General features: G+C 36.8%; 1 protein-coding gene across 3 annotated transcripts in view; it reads right to left on the reverse strand.

Moving 5' to 3' along the window:
- Nucleotides 1-27,133, reverse strand: part of FHIT (fragile histidine triad diadenosine triphosphatase) — a 520,065-nt gene that overhangs the window by 435,310 nt on the left and 57,622 nt on the right. Inside the window, exon 3 of one of the 3 annotated variants that reach the window (XM_030956938.1) lies at nucleotides 22,645-22,707. The exons of the other annotated variants lie outside the window; for them this stretch is intronic. The gene's annotated coding sequence lies outside the window, so the exon portion shown is untranslated. The remainder of the gene's footprint in view (nucleotides 1-22,644; nucleotides 22,708-27,133) is intronic. 3 annotated transcript variants of the gene reach the window in all.

The following is a 27,133-nucleotide window of genomic DNA, read 5'->3' on the forward strand; positions in this document are numbered from 1 at the left end:
CATTTATAACAAAGTTCATAATCCTTCCGTGCAGCTAATTTAAAATATTACAGAATTCTAAAGAAAATATTATTATCTAATCAACCTTGCTGACAGTTTCCTTAGAAAGCCTGTTTTGTATCATGCTGCACAGTGCAAAACTGAATTTTGTGTGATAATTACTAAATTGCTCCCTTCCCTTGCAGGAAGGCAAAAGAAATCAACAGATGCTTGCAATGAGCCATGCAACAAAACAGAATCAAAATTGAGAAAATTTTAAAATTTGAGTCAATTTCAGAAGATAAACAATGAAGCTACAAATAGCATTCTGGGGCACATAAAAGGAATCATTTGAAGACTCTTTTTAGCCTCTTTTTATTATTTTTTTAATTCCCTTTTGAATGGTGAATTTATGCCTACAGAACCCAAAATAGCTTAAACCAATTACAGATTTACCTTGATGAATTTCCATTTTGTGCAGATACTTTCAAAGCAGGTGTATGATTTCATACAGCAATTCAGTTGCTAAAAAAGCCAGATTGCTTTTGGTCAGTAACTGACTTTTGCTAGTGCAGATTATGCCCATAAATGGGGTTACTTCTTTAGTTGTCTATTACCCAGAACCATTTTTTGAGTAAAAGCTATCCTGAAAAAAAAAGAACATTTAATCCTATTCTACTGTGGGTTAAAATGCAATGATTACTTATTTATACAATTTTGAATGGTTTCACGTATGAAGATGCTCTTAGGCAGAGGAACATTATCTGTTGCACAGATACAAGACTGAAAGCACATGTTGAACACCTACATTTTCAATCACTGTTTTATGACAATAATGCAGAAAATAATGATATAAACACATCACTCAATCACGTAGGTGCTGGAAGATCTGTGATCATAAAAAACTCCTCAGAGGAATGAGATCTAACCCTTAGAAAAATAAATTAACAGCAGATTTTGTAAAGTTACACAAGAATTTTGTAAGATAACAAAAGATATAGTTTATAAGGCTATAGAAAGTTGCGTCAAACATAACAACAAAGGGCATGAACTTAAGCTAAGGAAGGGTCATCTTCAAAGGGAATGCTGGAAGAAAGGTTTTACACAGCAAGTGGTTGCAATGGAAAATAAACCGCTATGACAACCTTTGCAACAAGTGATATAAACTTTAAAGGGTGACAAGCATGGGAGAGACAGTTATTGTGCAAATACAGAAAGAGGGAGAGAGAGCTGTCTGGCCTTTTCAAAACTAGACTTTGCATCCATCCGTCTTTAAATCACCAGCATTTCAGCCCTATCTGCTGCCTCAGAAGTTCACTAAAAAGAGAAAATTGACACCAAACTGAACAGAAGGATCTAACAAGAAGATTCTGACAGTTGAAATGGGTCTTAGAGATTCCATCTACAAATGTTATTGCCTGAACTTACTCATTTCAGTGAAGGAATAAATCTTGCCCTATCTATTTCAGAGCCTTCATTTCTCTTGTAACGAGTCTTCACTTTAACAAGTTTTGATTCAATCCCTTTGCGTTTTATAAACCAAACGCATAATCTTAAGTGACTACCCATTAAATATACACTCAAGTTACATATTAAAAAACCTTGAAAATTTATCTTCTGTCATCTGGATACCACTCTAAATCCCACATCTTCAAATGTCAGAAAAACCCCTTTTTAAAACCATGCTATGAAATATCAAGTTGAATACTACTTTTGAATACTACAGTTGAATATTACTTAAGTTCTGCTGCAGAATAGACAAGGGAAACTTTCATAAAGCAGACAAGCCTCTGGGGAAATCCAGGGTGCATTTGGAACTGTATTCTCAGGAAGGTTCAAAGAGGAGCTTGACGTCATCTTCATTACATATTCAAGGGCACACACAGCTTCAAAAGTAAAAAATAACTGATCATAAAAAAATCTCACAGAAACAAATATATATAATCAAATCAAGATGGCTCCAGATGCTCACTTCTTCAGTGAAGGGATCAATAAAACAGCTAAAAATTACAAGATTCCTTTTAAAATTAACTCCACTGTATTCTACCATATGCAAAACAGGAAAGAAGCTCCACTAACCACAGCCACCTGCTTGCTGAAGAGGGAAACTACCTCTGGAATTAACATTTTTTATTACCTGTGCTAACAGATTCTACTATGAGATTGATCTTGGCTTACCATCATTCAGCAATGTTGCTAATAAGAACAATTTTTATCATAATTACTGTGTTTTAGAAAGCATAAAGTTGAATAGTTCTTTAATGATTTTTGGGGACTTTTACCATAAAGAAAATATATTAGCTTACCAGATGCCAGATCATGCAATGAATCATTAACAAGGTGTTTTCTGAATACTTCCCAAATAAATACCAGCTGATTTGTTCTCAGGAAGCAGACAGTCACAAGCATCTCTTATCTGAGATACCAAACCAAAGTCAAACACATGTACTAAAATCTCTAATGTTCATTTATAACTTTTTTGTCTCAAAAGCAGCACACTATGTATGTGATCCTGCAAAGATTCAAAATAATACAATTATTTCCAGATTTAAAAAATATTATTAGTTTTGTATCAATTTTAAATTCATTTAAATGGAAGAAAAATATATACTACTCCAGGTGTACCCTGGTGATCTGATTATGAGGAACAGTACATTTCTTATCTGTCAAGACATCTTTGAAGATCAAGATGGTTGAAGAGAATCATGTCAATGGACTGCAAACTTTAGGCCACTGCATTTAAACAATCATCTCCACACACCCAAAACAGACTAAAACCAACATACTTGGCTGTCTGGTATTTTCTGTATATTTTAGGCAAGCCAATCCTGGTGCTCCCTGACTACCTGCTGCTGCTCATCTCACAGAGAAGCCCTGACCTTGCTCACCTCCAGTGTAAGGGCAGAGCTCACAGCCATCAGTGTCACTTTGCTGCACTCCAGGAAAACACATTTGAATTGTGCTTGCATCAGCCCCTTTCCAGAGAGAAATGGAATGGGGGCAAAAAACCAACCGCAACAAAATAAACTGCAGGGAAGAAAACCCCTCACTATTCTCAGCACTCCACTGTCTCTTTTTTTTCTTCTTTGAGGAACAAGCTGTCTCTAACAGACTCAGTCTGTTTTTTTCTGTCTCCTTCTGACTCTAATGGTAAAGCTGGGATGGGGAAGACACATCTATTTGTTCCTCTCTGTCACTAGAATGAAAATGTCTCCTGCTATTTGGTCAGCTTTGAGTAACCCCCTGCTGGACAAGACCTCACGTCACTGGAGAAAAGCAGAGGTCATGGCAGGAAAGCAAGAAAAAGATTTATCTTAAAAGTGTAAAACTTTAAATTTTATTTCCCAATTGCAAGTGACATGATTACAAAAGAAAAAAATTCTCTGACATAGATAAAGAAGTAGAAATTCCTCAAATAAAGCACAAAATTAAAGAGCAAATCCTTTTCCCTATCATCAAAAAGCAATAGTTACTTCCATAAAGAATTAATAATGACCACCCAAAGCTTTATACAAGAGAAGAGAGATGAATATCACATATATGATAGCTGCTGTTTAGCAGTGAATATATAAAACCAATTTACTAGGTATGTGTCTGCCAATACATCAGTTGCTAGACTTGTTCATTCCAGAGCTAAACTATTGCACAAGTAGCAATCTCAAAACATTTTTTACAGAATGCAAATTAACAATTAATGGAGACAGTGCTTTTCAAGTAATGGTTTTCCCATTACATATTTAATAATGGTGTTTTTTCATAAAATGACTGATGGTAATTCTTTGTCTTCATAAAAATACAAATGCACTTTCCTGCGGCATGTACATTTTCTGCCACTCAGTGAGTCAAAGTGCAAGCAAACAACCCTGCATGTGATCTAATTCATATTTTTACTTCTGGCAGGATAAACCCAGGTCAGATCTGCATTTGCCATTTTACTCTGCAAAGGTGATCAAAGAACTCAGGAGCTGCAAGGGTAGCCTGACACAAGGTTTTTCCTAACCTATTCATATTGAGAAGATTATTTGGTTTCTGATCCATTTGCATGCTCAACTAGCCTTGTATTTCTTATCTAACCTCGAAATTTGTTCAAATATCAGTTCTTTTTCAGCTGTTCTGTTTATGCCTAAGGAAAAAAAATAAGTTATTATAGTATTTTCCTTCTTTGCAATGATCACCTGCGTGCTAAATAACCTCAGTTCTTGGGAACTTGGAGGCTGAGAAGTACTCAAGAAATGATAAACCAAGTGAGACTCCTCTTCAACCAGATCACCCCTATATTAGCCAAGAAGTTTATTTTCAGAGTAGGAATAGATCACACTTCCCCCCACCTCCAAAACCTGTGACCAGGAATGATTAATTTGTGGTAAACCCAAGGCTTTGATACTTCGATACATTTTGTGCCACCCACATACTCTGTCTCACGCTTTCTTGGATAATTTCCATTGCACTCCACTGCAATTACCAAAACAAACCCACAGCCCTGTCAAAGAGGAGCAAGAACAAGAAAATTAAGCCTAACTGTACGAACCTTCAGTGTACTAATGTATAAACCTTCCCTTGCCAAACCAGAAGTATCACGGTAGTTCCTTATAAGAAGTGGAGATTTATAAGGTTTATAGTAAGATTTTTCTTTTAGCTTCAAAATCAGTGAGGTTTCCTCCCTGCAAAACTAACAGTTCAGTATTGAAAGGTTTGATTTCATTACATAACTTCACTGGGGAATTACTGTTACAGTTACCAGCTCACTTGCAGGGTCACTTGGGGTTCCATTATTGCTACATGCATTTCAATGGGAAAGACCGAAGGCTTCAATGTCTGGAGATATCCTGGCTTGATGAAACTTTAATTTCAGAATTCTCATAGGCACACCAGCTGCACAATTCAGCTCCCCATTAAATAACAGTAGCTTAGAGAAGAATTAGAAGATGCAGAAGGCTACAAGCAGGAAAGCAGAAGAGAGCAGGAGAACAACATATTTCAGCAGAAAGTCAATCCCTCTCCAGGGGTCAGGGTGTACAGCTGGGCACTCTATTTACCAATGCCAAGCCTCTTGGCTTCATAAAATTGGCTTTTGTGGTCGGATTAAAAATTTTTTGCAAGAGCTATAGAGGAATAAGCTCAATCAGAGATCACGAAATAACCATCACCACAGCTCTGCCTGCTGGGGATTGGACTGTCCAGCCTCATTTCACATTCAAAAGAGCCTTATATGCAGTTTGTCCTGAGTACCTAAAGCTGTTTCACATTACTGAGTCTGTAATAATCCTTATTTTCTTTGCAAAACATTCTGATTACCAATATTGTGCTCCCAGTTCAAAGACAAGGCATGTAGATTAAGGGACTCACGGAGGTCAGTGTTACATGATTTACCTGATTTGGGGTGGAGTTTTTTTCCCCCAAAGGTGTTTGCAATCACTGTTTAAGGACTCGGTGAATATGTGTCACATGGATTTTGGTATTCATTTCTTTGTTCATTGCTGCACAACCTTGCAAAGAAATCACTGATGGTCTTATTCTTGTTTCAGCAACCAGAGCAGAATGCTCATATGAGAAACACCTGCTTGCATCAGGAGGTTGCAGGAGGCCTCTTCTATGTATTATTCAGTCACCTGGAAGAAAACACAACTTGGAGGATGTCACTGGAGAGGGTCACAAAATTATTCAGTGGAGAAATTCAAGCACAAGTGTTTGTTGTGTGGGAAGAGGAGATGTACTCTCAATGGGAGCCTTACTGAATTCCTCAGAACAGAACAGTTCAGTTTGGGAGAACTCTATTGGTATTTGACTTTTTTTTGCCACAAAACCATCAAACCAAAATTAATTCAATAATCATTAATATTTAGAGCATCAATCATCTGCTATCTGTTGAAGAATTAGTTGCCAAATTGACAGTTTAGTAAAAAGTTGCATGATTGGAAATCATTACCACAAATATAACATATTTTATGATAAGCACCAAATAGGAATTCTGTCATAAAGCAGAATCTTGAAAAAAATAAATGTTTCTTTGGTGAAAAGCTTCAACATTACCTCTTTTCATTCAGGTTTTCTTTTAACCCTCACTCCAAATATTTTTTCATTAGATCTGCTTTAGAACAAGTCCCAGCTCTATCCATACAGATCACATAGCTACAGCTAATCAAAATTCTGACAGGGCTACATTAATTGACATGAACTTCCCAAACCTATACAGTAAAGCAATGCATGGTCTGAAGATTAGGAAAAGCAAAAATATTTCTCATTCTTGCACACTGCTAGGAGCTTGTTGTTAGAACCTATTTTAGCCACCCAAGGATTTTAGCTCCAAGCCTGAGAAAACAAAAAAGCCTATACCATATAGCTCAGTGCAGAGCATGATTAGAGTGATTTTGCAGTGTGTAAGGAAGGGACAATATGCCCCTATGCGTTTCACCATCAATTACACTGGTGTGCTCTAGGAGAATGGAGATTAACATTCCTGTCATGCACAAGATCTATGCAGCTGCCTCTTATTATTTGGTGAAGGTCATGAGTAAGGCCAAACCTATGACTGCATTCTAGCTAAGCAATTCAGCAGTCCCTTCTCCAAATGTGATTTGATAATGAGTTATTAGGAAATATGAGCCTGGGGTAAGAAATATGCCAGTGTTTAGGAGACAAGATTCTGCAACAATCCACAATTATTGCAAATTAGTGACATGAAGATTTCTCTCAGTGTAAGTAAAAAGCCACCATGAACAGAACTAACCTAATGTGGCATTTTGTCAGTCTGCAGAGAGTTTAAAAACACTGGAAAGTGCTCTAAGTAGTAGTTCTATTAAATTAATGGTATTTAATGATTCTATTAAACACCTCTATCCAGGTACCACTCTGTGCTTGCCAGTAACTTATCTATTGTTTAGTTGCCAACCATACAATTATTGTCATCCAATAAAACACTTTTGGTTTTATAGAAGTAACATAAGCCTCTATAAAGATGAAATATTTTGTTCCAGAAATGTAATTTTGTAAATTGGGATCAATTATTGAATCAGAAGAATAGAGAAAGTCATACTTTGTCTTCTATTCTTCCAAAGCATCATTCTCAGTGGTAAACAAAAAGTTAACAACAAAAAGCACAGCATTAGGTATTACAAGAAGTTAACATGGGAAAGAAAGGCTTGAAGGAAGGGAAAACTGATTGGTAGGGACATGGGATTTAAAAATATCTACCTTAAGGACTTCTAAAAGGGAAACTTGACTCTTAGTGACCACACTAGGATGGTCACTCTAGGACTGGTGCTAAAACCTTCCAGTCTTTAGCCTGCAAAAATACCCCTATTTTTGAGCCAAGCAATTTACCAGCATGAAGGTAACTCTAGAGGCCAATTTAGATAAATTTATTTATACATATATGAGTATAAGCACGAGTTTGCAAGCCAATACTTTGAAGAGACTGACAGAGGCAATGTTAACAAAAAGCTCACACATCTACTAATTAAGAAGCTTTATTCTTGAACATATTTCAGGTATGTTTTAGAACTACATCAATATTTCAGTAAATTGACCTTCCTTGACACCACACACATTCACTCCTCAGCATCTCTCTTAGAATCATTATTTAAGACTAAAGCAGAGAGACACATGAAAGATATTTTAAAATAACTGTCGAAGGTTATAGGCAGGATTTCAGCTCATTACATTAAAACTCCATCAGTTCCCAGTTCCAGGAAGGTTTATCCTGTGCTTTGACTTTAAGTTCCACCATTTTGACTCCTTGGGGTAAAGCACAAAGAATCTAAATCTCAAAACTATTGGCTCAGGTTTACAGGGCAGGAACATGGAGCAGCAAGAAACTTGATTATTTTGGTGGGCTTTTCATAACAACCTAATGCAGCAAATTAGTAATTATCATAAATTACCACATAGCTTTGAGGATGAAGAGAACTCAAAGAGAAATACAGGAAAATCAGAGCAGAAAGTATAAATTTTCTATATCTATCAGGAAGTTTTTATAGGGATTTGGCATTTGCAATGTTGAAGAGAGGAGGATACATTCCTTTATCAGGGTGTACGGGGGGAGGTTCCTGAATTTGTCCTCCTACTTGCCCACACTGGCTGTTTCCAGGTTCCACTTACAGGCCTTAAGCTCCCTGGATCAGAGAACTTCCTCCCTGTCGGTCTGTAATGCAGCTTTCAAATGGATTCCTGATTTGCAGCTTAATCACTCCTTACTAAAGTAATTCAATTTACAGGAATGTGGCTTGTCAAACCTTGAAAATGTGAAAAATGAAAATACATTGAGAAATTCAAATACTTGTAAAATTCTACCATTGTGTGGGAGTACCAGGAGCTTGGACCAATTTGAAAACACAGAATAGTCATTTGAAAACACAGAGAAGTTGTTTGAAAATTGAAATCCCTAATTTTCTAAAACCCATATGCACAAGCTTTTAAGTGGCAGTTGCTAAAAAAAAAAGTAATTTAAGAGCAGCTTCCACTAGAACAGACTTTGGGATGGATACTTTTTTTAACATCTACTGCTAGAGTTTGCTGACATTAGAACAATCCAAAACACAAAATCAAATGAGAAAAATCAAAGACCTAAAGTAGCAAGTAAATTTTGTAACATCGAGAGCTTCTAGTGACCTGCTTGAGATTTTTTAACTGGTATCTCATCAGTTAAATTCCAGACTCCTGGTAAATGGGACTCGCTGGAGTAACACTGTGCTGAGCCTACAGGAGAAAAATGCCAAGAGGATTTATGGGCACAGTGACTGTAATTTACATTCTGCAGAATTTAGTGTCTGCCACGTCTACTATATTGCTTGAAATCTTGTGTTTATCAGACATCTGGGGAAAATTTCAGACTGCTAGAAGATATAGAAATTTCAAAAACATTTGGAAGGACCTCATAACAATTTATTGCAATGCTTTGAGGTAAGGCCTATTATAACACAATGACTATATTTGGTCACTATGAAACCATCCTAAAATTCTGATTCTTGAAGATAATACAAAAACTTCAGGAACTGAATCTTTAGGGAATGCCATCAAGAGAGGAATATCAAAACACTTAAGTTTTGGGAAACAGTTTGTATCCAGAACCCTCACATCCAAAATGTAGAGATCCAAGGAGAAAAGCAAAAATCTGTTTTCAGCCTTAATCATTTTTCTAATCATAGAATCATGGAATGTTGTGGGTTGGAAGAGACCTTCAAAGATCATCTCATATCATCCCCTGCCATGGTCAGGGACACTTTCCCCTACCCCAGGTTGCTCCAAGCCCTGTCCAACCTGGCCTTGAACACTTCCAGGGATGGGGCAGCCACAGCTTCTCTGGGCACCCTGTGCCAGGGCCTCCCCACCTTCACAGGGAAGAAATTCTTCCTTATACCCAATCTAAAGCTACTCTCAGTTTGAATTCATTCCTCCTACTCCTGTTACTACATGCCCTTGTAAGTAGTCTCTTTCCATCTTTCTTGTAGGCTCTCTTCTTCCCCAGGATTTTCTAAAAAATCCTTTATGAGAAGATAAAGATTTCTTGAAATCATGGAAGAAAAGCTTGGGATTTGTTGCAATACTGAACAGTGCATTGTTTAAGGTACTCAGTTTGGGCTGAACTCTGCACAAATACTGAAGAATGCAGCAAATTTACAAAAACTCTTGAAACAAATGAGAGAGACAGTGAACTGGTCTGATCCTTGCCTTGACCATGGCACGTTTATTTTATATTTTTATCTGAAATTCTTGCATTTCAGAAGTTTCTCTAAAGAAAAGTCAACAACACAAAAGAGCCTATTGAATTTACCTCCTGATTCACAGCATTGATGTGTGAGGATGACAAAGCTTGGCCTGTGAAAACAACCAGCTTTCCTCTTTTTTAGAGCAAGGCAGGACTTAGCTTGTACTTCCCAGGTCATTATTTTCCAAAAAGGTAGGATATCAAACTGCAGCATTTTACAAGGAGACTGTACTTGGAGAAGAACTTTTTCTCCAAGAAGTAGACATATAACTAAAGGAGACAGTCATACTCATATCCTAAGGTTTGCTGCAAGTCCAAGTGCCAGAAAACAGAGTAAACCCAAGGAAAAGAAAAAACATGAAATATTTATCAACTTGAGACATATTCATGCCCCATTTCCTCATGCTTCCTCAGTTTTGGGGGAATGTCTTGCTTCTCATTTGAAAGGCCTGGAACTTCATTTATCCTCTTTAAAATAGTTCCTCTATCTACTATATCATTTTCAGAAAAAGAAAAAAAACATCACCACAAAAACAAACAAACTCACACAATACATCCCTGAGCATACACAGAGGATAAAGTTTCTCAACCACAACTTTGTAGGCTGAACTTTGAACCTGTAGCTCCCAGGAGTCCTTCTGAGTCTAATTCAGTACAATAAATACTTTCTGTACCTCAGCTAGCAGAGAGAAATGGGAATTTTCCAAAAAGATGAATGCTCAGAATTCTGACCAAATAAGGCAAAACTTCAGTGAGTCACTTTCTCCTGTACTTAGGGTGGCTTTCTTTAAGTCCAGAGTCATGTTTTAACAACACCTGGAAGTCTAATAGCTTGTATATCACCAGAAGAGAAACAAGGACTAGAATCAGCCAAAAGGAACCAGGCCATAGCCAAGCAAACCTTTAAGTTTCAATGACTATTTTCCCAAAGGCTACAAATGAAGTATCAAGTCAAGATTTGATTTGATAACTTCACAGACACATAGTTTATGTCACCATGTCATGCCACACCCACTACTGTAACCCCATTCCTGAAACTGCCTAATGGATTTTGACTTTCATGCTTCTTTTTTCTTCTCTAAGAGCATGTCCATGTCAACCAGAGATTTCAGACCATGGTTTGCTACACATGATAAAGCAGCAAACAAATTTCTGTCACAATGTGAAATCTAAGGCTATGCAGAATTCCCAAACTCTCAAATACTCTGATCAGCCAGGCCCCTGCCAGGGCAGGCAGCTGCTGACCTGATGGTTTTCAATTTCACTTGGGAATAAGCCATAAAATGTTCAGGAAAGAAGCACCTAGAAAGATCCACTGTATTTTTCGTGCTTATCTGGGGAGGTTTCTTCCCTGCCTACAATAATTTCAGGCAAAGGTTCATTATGCACAAGCATTCTAAGAACATGTAAAGGATTAACGACAGGTTGTTGGCAATGCCCTGATCACCTTCCTGCATGTCTACAAAAATCTTCAGATTGAGAGCTGCCTTAAGCATAGTAATTTTTAACCTTTTCCTTATTGACTTATAATAAAAATAAAATAAATTTAAAAATTTAAAACCCAAAATGACCAAAAAAGGGGCAGAAAATGTAGTGTTCTGCAATCCAAATTCATTAGCTAAATGGGAATACATAGCCAGGAACTGCAGATCTAGAATCAGTGAACTTGCAGTAACTTCAAAGCAGCCCAGATTTCTCCAAAAGGAATGCACCAGAAGAATGACATCTGAGGCTCTCAAGGTTAGACAGAAAATATAAGCACAGTGGAAAGTTCTTTTACCCAGCAGCTCTCTCCAACTTTCCTTCCAAAGCGTTGCTGCAACTTCAGTTCATCCCCCTGGCAGCCTGAGGCAGTGACCTGCTGTCAGCCAGGCATGGAATTCTCTTCAGTCCTGGAAGCAACTTCACCCAACTCAATAGCAGTTATTGACGGGTGGACACACAGCCCAGATGCCATTTTCAACTTGGTGAATTTTCAATATTTCAGAGAAAATATTAATAAAGGTTATCAGAGTCCTGACATTTGCTACTGGAAAGAGACTAAAATTTTTCAAGGGATAAATTAATCTGGTTTATAAACATTCACAGCAACAAAAGATGATGAAAATACTGACAAACTGAATACAGCACAGGTATCTTCCAGGCATCACATTCACCATGTATAGATTTTTAAATGCCTTAAATCCATAATTATGTTACAAATTATAATGGTGCTACACAGACAGGTAGGTACAAATCTCAAAGTCATGATTCAAAACTGCATCAAAACAATAATTGCTCCAGCAGAGACCACAGTAACATGTGCAAAAGAGAGGAATAGGCAGATTAAAATCTGTATGTGCATTAAAAGTCAGTAACATTAGATAAGCATTTATGACCTTAGATTTGAGCATGGATTAACAGTAAAGCAAACCCCATGTAACAAAATGTTACAAAAGAAAGCAGTCACTGTAAAATTCACAGTTTTGTCTTTTTGCCAGATGATAAAAATTATTCCCTGCATGGTAATGAGATTCTTCAAAGTTACCATACTGAATCATTTAATTTGTCTGAGTACTTCCAATGCCATTACACACTGCTCTAAGAATTTGAATTTTAGATTGAACTAATGAAGGGCAAGGTATTCCTTTACACACACTGTTAGAAGTCAACTTAATAGCCAGATGCAGCACAGCTTATAAAAACAAACAGCAACCCACTGCAATTTCATTTATCCAGGAAAATGATGGATGTATCTTTCACAAATATTGTCTGTACTTAAATATTTCAATTACATCCTCTTACATGCCCTCTGTGCGTAACAGTGCCTCAAAAGCTATAAGTCTGTTTATTTAAATTTAGTCTTTTCATTATGCAGGGTAGGCCTTCCAACTGTAAAGCCTAAAGTTTGATTGTAAAATGTTTATACGGAATTTGTGTGATCTTAAAATCTCTTACTCATCTTAAATTGATCTTATTATTCTTAAATTATTTATTGCATATTTAACAACCCTAAGCAGCTCAGGCATGGCTCAAATCATTCTACCTGGGCCTTGTGTTCCACTTAAAAAATTTACCAGTAATAGATGTGCAGAGGAAAGTCTAGGGAAATACTTGTATGTAATAAAATAAAGAATTTATTAATAGTTTAGTTCTTGTTACCTTTTGTTGCCAACTATAATAGCCCATTAATGACATTAATTATAGATCATGCGAGCACTCCTTACAAAACATAATGCCATAATGCCACCTTCAGTATTTCTTCTAATCAAGAGTTAATGCAAAGATTAATTTAGTGAGAACTACTCCATCTCTTTCTGGAGAAAGCTCACCTGTTAGATTTCAGTGGTCAGAAATAGTTCATCAGCAGAAGGAAATTCCCCATGGGGGGCTAACCACAAGATCCACAGGACTTGTACACCAAGAGTTTGAGATGCTCCTTTCCCTGGAGGGCCACAGGGAATACAGGACCTGATTATGAACCATAAAAGTAAAAAGGCAAGATCTAAACTACCTTCTGTCTCAAAAGCTGAAAATACTATTATTTTTGCAGCAGAGTAACTAAGGAACTCTCAGATCTGAAAGAAGTCTCTAAACCAGTGTGTTACTTTAAAAGTAAAATAAAAATTTTATATTATCAAAAATAAATGCTCTCAGCAGCCTTCATTACAATTTCAGCAAAGAAGATCTAGAGAAAAATATGCAGTGTTTTTTTCAGTGCTTACTCTGGAATAACTGCCACTGTTAAATTCAAGTAGAAAATTCAGGGTTTTAAGGATACCTCAGACAAGCAGAAACCTGACTTATCTATTGATAGCTCAGCCAGCTTCCCTAAATGGACTGCAAATAATTTACTGAAAGCTTTGTAAAACTCTAGATATTTTTCAGTGCAGTAAAAAGATAACAATCTTGAATTTCTTTTCCATGAGACGTTTCCACATCAGTGGAACTGTGCAGTAGTAGGCAAATAGGAGATGATACAGTACAGGTGATTGCACATAGCTTCAGAAAAGATACTGAGAATAAGTTTCTCTAAAAGTTATCCCAAAACCCACAGTCCTTTTACCGTCTTGGGAGTTTAGAGATTGTTTGGGATGTTTTTATGGGTTTTTTGGAAGGGCCTAGGGGGCCAAGGCTGGAAAGGAGAGAGGTGAATTAAATGCCTTTCATAGTGCAACAACAACAACCACTGCTAATTGCATTCCCTTGCAATTAACAGATATGGAATCAAAGATACAAATAAGGCACAAAGGGTTACTTACATTTTAGAAAATAGACCTAAATCTAGTCCTAAATAGACTCTTCCCAGCCTACCAACAAGAAGGTACCCCACAGTGATCCAACATGCTTAACTGCTGATGAAGAGGTCAAGTTTTATGAATCAAATGGATTTGTAACTGAAGCAAAAACTATTATTACATCCAAGAATTTGCATCCGAAAAAAAGGATTTCCGATGGTTCAGTCCACTGCTGGAAATACCTAAGCCTTACACAAGGCAATTTGCTGTAAAAGAACAAATCCATAAAGAACATCAATGAACTGAAGGTGTAGAAATACACAAATAGGTGAGACAAGAAAAATATAAACATGTACAAAGAGTGGAAAGAAATATATTAAGTCAATCAAAAACTAATCCAGTACATACAAAGACAGCAATGCAGCCAGAGTTAGGTAGCATCATGATTATTTTGAGGTCATATGTTCTTGTCTTCAGCATCTTACTAAAAAGTACAGGAATTCCCAGTCAAGTACAAGTCAAAGTAAAATTATATTCACTTGATAAATAATTATTTTTTAAATTACACAATTAATTTGGAGATTCTTGCCACATCACCTATTTGCCATTATTTTCATGCAAAGCTTCCCATTGAAAAGTCACTCATAGGAGTACAAGGGTGTCATTTGGGGACAAAAGCATGAAACAAATTTGTTGCACATATTAAGGACTGACTTTAGCTATTGCAAGTTCAAAAAGTTGGTATATTCCTGGAAGTCTGTTTGCTAATGAAGCAGATATGGATATACTTCTATTTGGTTTATTCATACATTATTTATTAACAGCTTCCAGACTCTTACAATAAAAGCTACAACCAATAATCTCAATGAAGCAGCTGTCATCAGCAGACAGCAGGAAGTCTGAGAAAACAGGCAATAACATCAAATCTTTTAAAACTCTCTTTTACCACCTTCCACAATTACCTTAAATAAAAATGATAGTGTCCCCAGTGAGTGCTCTAGGGCAGGCTTTATTTTTTCCTTTTCGCCTTTTCTCTTCTAATTCCCTTATTTAATGCCCAAAAAATTCCAAAGATCCCAAAGGACTTTGGAAGCCTGTATGTGCCAGTTCTCCCAGATCATTCTGACACCTAGAACATTCTATCCTACACAACATCCCTAAATACAGAAAGAACTAAGCCACTCCAAAGTGCAACATGCTCAAATCACATGAAAAAAGTACATGCCTGATAATTCTTTAAAGCTAACCCATTTGCCACGCACCCCTAAAACAAGCACACAACCTTCAAAAGAGGAAAGCCAGCATTCAAAACTCAAGTTTGCAAGACCTCTCAAAATGAAGAAAATTAGACCAACGTTGAGTATTTATAATGTTTATTAACCTTTATGTCCAAAGTCTTTTCTCTCAACTACCCCCTTTTATCTTAAATGACACTTTCTAAGCATTACTAGGCTTAGAAGTCTAGCTTAAAAAAGAACACAGATAGTTGATGTGTAAAGCTTGGTTTTGACCAGAATTCAAAATCATAAAATCTGTATATACATAAGGTCTGCAGTGGCCCTGCTATATCAGTCATTAGAAATAAGGTGAAATCACTGATCAAACTTCTCAGCAAAGACAATTTTTATGGGGAAATTTCTCTTTTCCCTAACAACACACTCTACATGTGATAGATAAACTGTAGCAGCAGCAGTACAGTCCTGGGTTGTAGTTATCTTAAGGATGATACTACAGCAAACTTTCTGCTACCCAGACCCACCAATAGAACAGTTTTCTAAGCTGAAATACCTTAACTAGTGCTGTAGTATTCACTTGATCCACCAATAAAAGCCATAGAACAGCTATATTTTACTGATATAAATCAGTGTTACAGGATAGTAATTCCTAAGGAAGAATAATTACACCAACGTGAGAACCTTCAGCGGCGTATCTGCATTCAGAGGAATCAAAGAAAGCTTTTTCCTAATATAAATATGCTGTCCTAAGAAAAGCAGAAGTTGTAAAAATGTGCATTTCAATCCAGTGGAAGCAATGTCTCCATTTAACAAGATGCTTCTCAAGGGAGTTGTTTATTTGTAACACAAAGCACTGCACTTCATGTTTCTATTATGTCACGTGTCATTTGTCTTTCTCTAAGAAATCTGTGTTGTCAATATCTATTTCATTGTTCAGTAAATTTTCATTGCACATGCCATGATGTCTACATTCTGTTATCGGCCTGGTATACATCAGTGCCCCACATCTCCTCTTTAGTTCAGGGAAATCTGGCTTTGAGAGGAAGAGCAGCAGTGGTCTGGATCCATTTCTCATACATGGGAATGACATCTGAACCATCTGAAACACCATAAATGAGAGCTTTGCAGAAACATTAACCTAAAAAGCATTCTCCATGTTTCTTTTGGGACAATAAAGAGGACCATCTAAAGAAAAAAAAGTTTCTAATTCTGCTTATTCGACTTCTCTCTGTATGACAGAGCAATATGGGACATCTGACACTGCCCTAGCTAAAACAAAACAACATAAAAATCATCTTTAGACTAACATATTTTTCAATACTATTCACAAGGTACCTGTCTCACAAAAGCTGAAAAGAACTATGCTAAAATGGTTTCTTGCCATAAAATTCTAAGCTAATTACTACTGTTTAGTATCTTTTGAATCGCCTTTTCACCATTTTTTTACAAACTCCACCTCTCCAAAGAATAAAATTCATCAAATCCTTACTGATAGTCTCTGGAGAGGAGTCTGGTTTTAAACAAATATATATGGTATGTATATAAACATATACAACTTGAAAACACCCTAGGTCCATCAGTTCTGCCAGTGACATTCCTGATCTCCATGTTATTATTATGTCAAAGTGAAGAGAATTCTATTCAGAGATATTCTGATGAAAACATAGGCATTATAAAAGACAAGAATTAATAATTTCTACCATTTTGAAGAATGTTTCAGATCAGTACACATTTACAAGCAATCAAATTTCAGGATATAATTTATATTCACATAGATATGGCTTTTGTCTTGCTTGATAAATACTTACTGTCTATAAACCCGATGCCTGTAAGAGCTGTATTCACTTACATTCTCCCATCCTGCCTGCAAGCCTGCTCCTATATAGTACTTAAAAAACCACATATTTTGTTCCTGTTGAATTAAGTAATAGCATTAACCTCCCCCATCTTTGTACTTCTATACAAAACAAGCCATGCAAAGCCATAGAGAGGAAAGGAACTGTTCCTCCAGGAAGTGCTTTAATGAAGTAGAAAAAGGCATAAACATCTCTGTATGCCTTGTGTGGAACATGGAGAGTCACACAAGGAAAAAATACAAGGAATTTGTTATGTGTCCTGTCAGAAAATGGCTGCTACATAAAAGCAAAACTTACTGCCCTAAGGGAATCCTACATTTTCTTTGCTGTTTTTTGTTTTCCATCTTGCTTTCCTGCTAGAGTTACACTTCCCAGCAAGGCAGAGTGTCAAGAAGCTTCAATGCACAGAGGAAGATCATCTGACAACAAAAAACATATCCTGACTGTCAGATGGAGTGTGTACATTGGAGAGAATTAACTGGGAAAAGCATCTGTCCAGAGATTGTGAAATTCTACTTAGAGGCAAATAAATCCTTCTCTCCAATTTAAAACATTTATTCCATTCTAACTACTTCTTGGTCTTCAGGTGCCTGCTTCAGATGAAGAAAGACACTTAAGAATCACAGAAACACACTCTCACTTAAATAGAAGACAGATGTGTGTTTGCTTCAAATTATTCACAAGCATTTGCTGTGAAACAGCGCTGCCTCTCCTGCCAGTTATCACTGGAAATTTTTTTAGCAGATTTTTTCAAGTTAGCCAACATAAGGAATGTGATGTTAGTGATGGGATAACAAGAACCACGGGTGAGGCAGCTGCACTGGTATCAGGGCAACAGCAAAGGACATTAAAGCTTTTATCACACAGTGCAAGATTAGGAAGGTCTAAAGTACTTTGGTGTGGTCACAAGAGAGACACAGCAGAGTTACTATCAGTTCATCTTCTCCTGAATAGCACCAGTGCAACAGGACTAACTCTAGCTGAAAGAAAAAGAAGTCAATGAAAGGAATATGGTTGAAACTATTTGACTATAATGATCAAAGTAGGATAGAAACAAGAGAATGGCAGTTCTGTATAGAAATAAAAGAAATCTGTATTTGCTATAGTTCAGGATTCCTTTTTTGTCAGCACTTTAAACAACATAGCAAAGGTTGAGACAATTCTGTTAACATTACTGGGAAAGCTACTAAAATTGTATGAGGTTTTAAATATAGCTTATATTTAATAGCCTGAACTGCAAGCCTGCACCACATCCGAATTTTCAGTGTATTTGGCCAAGCTAAAAATGAAACAAATGAATGGAAAAGTTATTCTTCATGTGGAAGCAGAAAAAACACACCAGCAATTCTCAATCTTGCCAAGTTTCTATCTCCAAATTCACAATATTCCTCATTTACTATCAATTCAATGAAAGTGCAGCTATTAAGACCTCAGGAACTTCATTCTTTTCTTAAATACTGAAGCTGTTTGATATGTTACCAAAATTGTTACAAAAGCAGATAGCTGCTGAAAATACTCTTCAAGACAAAATTATTGTTCAAGTGTTCACAGAACAGTTATCAAAACAATTATTTATTCTCATAAATAATAGAGAGAAAATAGTAATAGTAACTAGAGCAACCAGCAGACCAAAATCACTGAATTGTGTTATCAGATATGTGCAATTAACTCTTGCAGACTTCTGGACAGACCATCTTTTCTACTTAACTTTACTTGTACTCACTGTAGTGGAAATGATGGCTCCTATTCCTGCTGAGTTATGGACGTGGTCCAGGTAGCCTGAGTACAGTTCCCTAAGGCTGGATCCCAGCTCAAAGCAAGAGAAACACCTGGCACAAGAAGTGAAACACACAGGGTGTTCAGCACAACATTTCATTGGTGTACGAGCACCAACAGCCAGAGCAATGCCAGTCTTTCCCTTGGGATCTACCAGGACCTTCCCCACACTTTGCATTCATTGTACATTTTCTCCAGCACAGTAAGCAGTGTAGGACCTCAATCCATTCTTCTTTCTTCTGAACATTTTATCTGCTATTTTATGCTTTCTGTTGCTATAATAGAGAGCCTAAGTACAAGAAACACTTGTATTTGTATTGAGTATAATTAATCAAAATTTTGTGGGGGGATATAAAAACTTAAAGTAATGTTAGACAATACAGTAAAGATACTGCACGTAAAAACCCTGACTAATAATTGGGTGAAACTGACACAACAATCAAATGGAGATACTTTCCACAAACCAGAAGACAGATATGTTAAATTTCAAAATGCCACGATATCATAGTATCTCAATAAAATGCAGGCAGCTAAAACATCATAAATAAACCCTCACTGTCTTTCAATACTAAAAAAGGCAGTCAGAGTAACAGCCAAACCCCCATGGACAGATCAACCTTTAATCAACAAATAAAGCACATTTTTAGTGTCTTCTCTTCTTTGAGGAAATTCCTAAGCAATACCTGCTCTAAGTAAAATCTGGAAGGTAAGAAAATCCCCCCTAGCAGCGACATGAATGGGATGCTGCAGCCACCAAAACATTTTCTCTTAACCACAAACAGATTATAATTTACAGCGCAAGAGATTAAAAACCATTTTATTACTTCTCACTGCCATTCTGCCCTTACAGTGCTGTAATTATGACTGGTCAAGTAGATCGTTAATTTGCACACCTCAAATGCTGATTATCTGTATTCTGCAGACATCTACAAATACATACATCAAAGCTACTGGCTTCCACAGAATGTTAATCAGGGTTCATTGTTCTTACATTCTTTTTAGAGTTGAATCCTGGTGCATTAGGTCTATAAACAGGTCCACTTAGTCATTTTCTTACAAGCTATTCATGTAGAAACTAAAATGTTCTGTTCTCCCCAGAAGCTTATAATACATCACATGGATAATTGCATTTGAAAAGATTAAGCATGAAACACAAGAAACACTGATAAAATTCAAAGTACACCTGAGTCATCACAGGAGAAATACCATTATTTCTTAAAGAGCAGGTAGCACGGGGGTGGGGGGGGAGATAGAGAAAAACACAAAACAACACCAACAAAACAAAATTCAAGTTTCAAAGAGCAGAATCCTGTAAGCACTGAGAAAGCATATTAGCCTTCAAATTATACACACTGACCTGGGACACAGAGCATGCCATGAAGTATTAAACACAAACTACAGCAGAATTAGCCTCATATACACCCAACAAGGCATAAATCTTCACTAAAGTCTCCTAGAACACACAAAACCCTCACACAAATAAGGTATTGAGAGAAGACATTCTTCAGGCTCTGCTCTCCTGAAGCTAGAAATCTTTCCTAAAAATTAGAGTAAGTCCAAGTCTGTATCTCTAAATAGTGACAAACACTAAATCTGTTCAATCAAATGCAGTGTAACAGGAGACAGTTTTCTAAAATGTTAGTGAGTTTTGTGTATGCAATTGTTTCATATGAGCCACTGTATTTTGAAGAAATTACCTCTTTTCCAATCATGCTAACCATTATCTGTTTTGACACCCATTTAACTGGCAAGGATTCAACCACTTACTAAGTAATTCCATTTGCTATATATTAATAGTTTAAACAGTTTTTGCTGCCTCCTATCTGAGCACCCTCAGGATAACTTCCAGTGTTTTTCCCATTTACATTTGATTTAGAAAAAGTCACGACGAAACACATTGTCACTTCTGAAACTAATAACAAAGTGTCATTTGAAATGCTTCATTAAACTTGCAAAACATGCATTGCATCCTCTCTATTGAGCCAGTATCTATATTAAAGCCAGTAAATCCAATTTAAAACAATTTTAATCAAACTCAAGTGTTGAAGTTCTTAATATGGCAACTGACAATGTACAGAAGGCAAGGTGTACATTTCATTGTCAGACTAGTTCAAATAATTAATGAGATTTAAAATTAATTTTGGTATAGCAACATGCAATTTTTCCAACTACTACACTGACTCATTTAGTGGAAAATATTGCAGGCAAACATTTCCCAAGTCCAGTTCAGCAGTCATTGTTATCAGCAGAGACACTCTGACTCAATATTGGCTTCTCTGGAAGTATCCTGAAATCCAACTTGTCTGGATTATTAACAACCAGTAGGTGCCAGCCCCTACAGAAGGCAGAAACAACCTGATTTGATATATGAGAGACCAGGGTTCCACCTGTCCAAGAAGCCATTTTTTTCAAGTATATTCAACTTCCCCAGACCAGAGGGGTTTGCATCCTGTCTGACCTATGCTTGGTGATCTCCCCAAGCCCCTGGGCAGACACAGCTCAGTCTTAACCCCCTGTGTTCCACCAGTACTGAATTACAAATACCTTTTTTCAGAACACAGATACTGCTAAATGGGACTGTGGTGACTGGCTGTACCCCAGCACCGCCCTCTGTCTTTTTCAGTGTCACACACTGCAATGAGCTCCAGCTTCTCACTTTTGGGAAAGCTGAGGGCCAGGACTTGAGAATGAGAAGACATTGCCAACTCAGGTAATGGGTCTCTTCAAGGGTCACTGCTCTCCTGCCTATTTAAGCCTTCCTTGTAAGGCTTCTCTCCCAGGAAACCCAAATGCATGAGCCTTCTACATTGAAACAGTAAAAGTGCAACAGTCCTCTCTCTACTGTATTTGTTTCCCTGTTATTCACCATTTTCAGTAAGAATGCACAGACTAAACTAAGTAATGAATTAATAGATAATGTTAAGGACTTCAGACTCTTTCAAAAAACTGAAAAAAAAAGTTTATTTTTGAGATACCTTAATTAATCTTCCAAAAAAAAAAAGCCCATTCCCCAGCACACAGCACAGTTCAATTCTTTTCAGCTTGGTCAGAGTTATTCCTGTTTGGTTTTGTTATTCTCCAAACTATCACAAAAACATCACTCCAGGATCTAGCTATTGGCACTACAATATTTCAGCTTCCACTCTTGTTTTGTAGCTGAGCATGTTCCACAGTTAATTCAACAGTAGCAGTCAAGCAACTAATGCAAAAATGCAACTCCTGTTTTTCCTGTTAAAAGACACGAACGCCTACTTCTGCAACATTTACAGAAACTGCACCAGTCATTCTTATCCATTTTATGGAGCTTTTAAACATTGACTACATTAACTAATTAATTTGCCATTAACTAATTTATCTACTGACCAAAGAGAAAGAAACTGACACTGGGAAATGATTAGTTTGGAGGTTAAATTAATTAAAAACAGTACAGTAGTGACAGAATTTAATCTCATGCTTCTCATGAGAGCATGGAATCACTCACAACTGCAGCACTTTGTGATAAATCCATGGAGAGATTCTATGATGGGAGTGGAATTAATTTGTGTTACCCCTAAGAGTATATGTGCTCACTCAACAGTACCTGTATAAACAATATTACATACACACAAATTGAGCAAACCAAATGAACCTGTTGTTTGAGCTAGCACGTGATACAGGCCCTTGATTATCAAGATACAATAATTTGCACCAATAAAATTCAGGGGATCACAGGAGTGGTCAGAACAACCAGAACATTCTTTGCAGTTTGTCCTCAGCTGTGTGAATGCATGTGAGTAAAGAACCCAGCAATGCACAAGGGTAGTGAAGAGCCACTGAAAATACACACCAAGCACAAACCCCCACCCAAACCCAATCACTTCATCACCCTGGAAACTCACAAGTGCGACAGAAGAGGGATCTCTGGGCCTGAAGGAAGGGAGCAGTAATGAGATTTCCAAATCCTGTGGCAAAGAAACAATGGAGAGAAGCATGAGAAGATGGGAAGATAAGCTGCTCCAACCGCAGAGACTCGGGCTTCTGCAGCAACATGATTCCTGCACTCAACTCTTTTCTGGACCTTAATACAAAACATGAGCCTGAATACATGAGCCCCCACCAAAGCAAGGCTCTAAATATCCAAGAAACTGTTTTGAATGGAGGATTAAAGAAACACAGCTTGGAAGATTGTGTTTAGCTTGTTATTAGCTAAACACAGTCTTGTTATTAGACTTATTATTAGCTCTTCATAACAGCGTACTGGTGACAGAACTTGTCACCCCATTGAGGTGCAAGGTACACAATACTACAGCTCAAAGCAAGAGCTGCTTTTGCAGTTTATACACAGAGAATCCAAAAGGCTTCAATTTGAATCCCAAAAGAAGCAGTGACAATGTGGCTATGGCAGCAAAGTTTCCAGCACGCATTGTACAATTCTGCCCAGAAGCCAAGGTAAGTACTCACATTAAGCAGACCATCTGTAAAAGGGAGATCATATTTTGTCCTGCTTTTGGTATTATTGGCAAGGCATCTTCTATGTGTGAGCAGGAAGTTGCACTGCAGCTAATGACAAGAACGACATTCGCTAGGTGGTGGTGTCAAACAAATAATAGTCATGCCAAAAACTAAAGGAACTATCAAGACAAATCAATATAAAAAGAAATTACAATGCTTATGTAAAACATTATTGTCTATTCATTGAAAAATTACAAACCTCAAAATACAACTGATCTAGCAATACGGCCAAATTGTTATTGATTTGCATTAAGAATTTCTCCCTACTTGACATTTCTAGAATTTTTATATAATTGTATATTAAGGCTCATAGTGAGGATGAGACCTATTATAAATTCCACACATCTGCTGAGAAACGCCATTCTGAAATTAACTGTCTTGAAACTTATATTTAGAGCACATGAAAGTAATTCAATTTCCCAATATTAACTCCTCTTACATCAATACCAGAATTTAAGGCAGGTTGCCTTTTTGTTCATGTTGTAGAACAAAAACAAGAGTCTCTTTTCTGTAGGGCCACAAGAAACAAGTATTTTTTGCAAATCTTTTCAAGGAACAGATTCAACTGAGAAGGCTAACATTTGATAATGACTGAATAACTGTGACTTACATTCTAAATAAATGTAGGATGTCATCAAAACTTTTGAAGTTCAAGTCATGAAAATGCAATGATTAAATCTAAGTTTTTATTGCCATTAATATCATTAATTTTTTTTAATATAAGCAATTTAAGGCTGCTTTATTAAGTATTTTGGAATACAATACAGACTTCTAACATTCAAAATAGACTACTGACCTTAGGGATAGCTACTCAGCCCCACAGGTATAGCAACAATTAATTCAGGATGCAGGCCAGCATCTCTGAGAATGATACCTCTTTGTACAGACTCTGAGTATGCAAACACGTAAATTAGCCCAGAGAGACAGGTAAAGTAATGGGGGGATTCTGGAGAGTGTTACACACCATCATGATGGAGTTATCAAACACTAAGAGACTTGTTTCAAACAAAATTCATCACCATTATTTTAAAAAATTACGGTTATTTTCTCCTATGCTGCTATAATTTCCTTTTGAAATTAAAATTCCTGTGTGATACCAAATGCTATCTGACTATTTGACAGAATTTGAGACATACATTGCACATGCTGTTTTCCTCATTGAGCTTAACATGAGCCATCCTCAAAACTCAACAGTGATCTAGTGATACTGAAATGAACACCACAACTATTTTTTTTTGTGAGGGAATTTAAGCTTCACAAACCAGCAAGCTACTTCCTGATTACTCTAAGTCCTTATCACTAAATGAATTTATCATGTCTTTTGTCCTCTATTGTTAATCTCATACTTCCGCACAAGGAATTAATCAGAGCAATAAGCCAGTACCTCTGATATCTGATATCATTAATGACATTTCTTTATTAACAAGAAAAGAGACTATTTATCAAAGCTCCAGCTTCAGGTTTTACAAGCAGCTGACAGAAGAACTGTGGGTCCAGCTTCAGAAACAGAACCACACTGAAAGGACTCAAAAAAACATTTATTTTGATCATTACCTGATAATGTAATGATAATCTTCATCTGGACAATTCTAGACTCACACTACCATCTAGCTTGGCCACCTATTTGCCCTGTAATATTCCACCTGCTGTAGAACATTCAGGCTGTTGAAGCTGCAGCCCCCTGAGCAGGAAAACACTACTGTGAGAAGAGGACCCAACACACCCCAGCCAGCAGAGAGGACAAGGCCTGGGCAGACAGACCACAGCTTGGCAAGGGAGAAAACTTAAATTATCATCAAGAATAGAACAGACAAAAAACTGGGTTAAAGCAAACAATGAGGCATTCCAGGGATGGCAAAGCATAGAATTTTCTAAAGGAAAAAACTGCAGTGGGCTTTGCTAAGAATGTTGGGGTTTGTTTTATTAAAATCATCAGTATCTTTGGTTAGACAGGCTTTTTCTCCAAACTGCTTTTAACATAAAAAGTAAATCACAAAAGACCACAGAATGATTATTTCTTATAGCCCCCTCTGCAAACTACCCGAAGTTAAAACACAGAAAGAATTAAATATCATATGCTGTAAAATTCTTTTTATTTTTATCTGATACTTCACTTGATACTCAAGGAGAAAATTGTGTGCTATTTTGAAGATGCTCCTAAACTAAATTTCCTTGTTCAAATTAGAAACTTTGACATTTAAAATGAATTTTAATAGGGTAATAAACTCAGGATATTTCATAACTCCATCCAAGATATGAGGCATCTCTGACCCACTGACAGCTCAGACTGAATGAAAGTCATCATTAAACACTCATGAGGCAGCACACCAACAGACACTTTGGAGTGAGTTATTTGAGTGGTAATGACAAATATGAAGAAAAAAAAAAAGGCAGTTCAGCCTCTATTAGAACTATATTGTGATACTATAATTCCTAAACTCAGTACAGTTATATGAGATGTGTTTTAAACTGGCCCAAAGCAATCAATAATTCTGATTTCTGGGTGCAAACTGGCAATTAGGAACATTTACAAAATCTTCCTAGAAATCAGGGCAACGTATAAAAGAGGAAAAGACTTCTTATAAATCACACAGAAAAATAGAAAATACGAAAAGTTCTTATTACAAGAAATTCAACAGTTCCTTTTCTAAAAATTATAGAACTGCTATAAATCAAGTACAAGGGAAGTGTCCATGCATACTATACACCAGTGCAGCCTGGTTTAATTAGCACTGCAATAAAAAAAAGCCTTATAATCAATTTTTCTATAGGCAACAGCCAGCCCTGTTGCTTAGCATAGGAAAGTCTATCCCTTCATCTCCATTCCAAAAAAAATATTAAGTTACTACAGTTCCACTGATCTCTACCAGTAACGGAGGAAGAATCCTGAAACTACAAAATCTCACAAGTTGTCACTGATAAAATGAGACAGGTTGGTAGAGATTTACTTGGTTTAGAAACGGAATTAATTTTCTGCTTTATCAAAACTGGATTTAAGCAAGCAGTTACAATAGTTTTAATCAAACACTACAGCTTTATAACAAATTCAGAGCTTATCGTGCAATAAGATGGTGCAACAGTATCATTAAAAAAAAACCAGAAAAAATGAGGATCAAGGGAGTGAAAATATTCCAAGAGAAAAGACCTTCATTAGTACCACAAGTCTCCACTGCAAACAGGTTCAAAGCAACTGTACACCAAGTAAATCAATCTGATCTGTACCTTGCCCAGAATATCTATCAGTTTGCCATTCCTATTGCCATGCTTGGAAGGGAGACATGCACTCACTGCACAAAACACATCACATTTGATGAGACTTTTTAAAGGTCAGGATTTTATTTAAGAAAGTGATTCAGGGATGGTTACTGAGTTACTGGTCAAATGTAGAACTGATTCATTCCTGTATGCCATAATCCCCCTGATGAAAGCAAATATGGAATAATTTGCACCTGACTTTCTATGGAAGGGATATAACACACAGTGAATTAACTACAGTCAGAAAAAGCCTGGGATAACACAAGAAATAGAATACTTATTTCTGCAGGTATCAATAATGCAGTTATCACAAAAAATGTGTTACAAAATTGGTTCTTAAAAACTGAGATCCAAAACATAACTTGATAAAGGATTAAGCAAATCAATTGTCTGCAAAGCATTTCTAAATGCTTGCTCTGTGGGTGACCATGAAAGGGAATGTGTTCCCTAAATGCAGGCTTTTGACTGAAGTTCAAGCTGTGCATGTTTTCCAACAAATCTCATTTCATAGAGATCTAAGATAAAAGTCAGACTCTTAAATAACTAAATTCCAGGCTAAGTATCAAGAGAGGAACTTAAAGCCCTTACTGAGGCTTGAGAAGCAGGTAACCCCAGTGGGCC

The sequence above is a fragment of the Camarhynchus parvulus genome, chromosome 12, assembly GCF_901933205.1.
Source record: "Camarhynchus parvulus chromosome 12, STF_HiC, whole genome shotgun sequence".
Taxonomy (NCBI): Eukaryota; Metazoa; Chordata; class Aves; order Passeriformes; family Thraupidae; genus Camarhynchus; species Camarhynchus parvulus.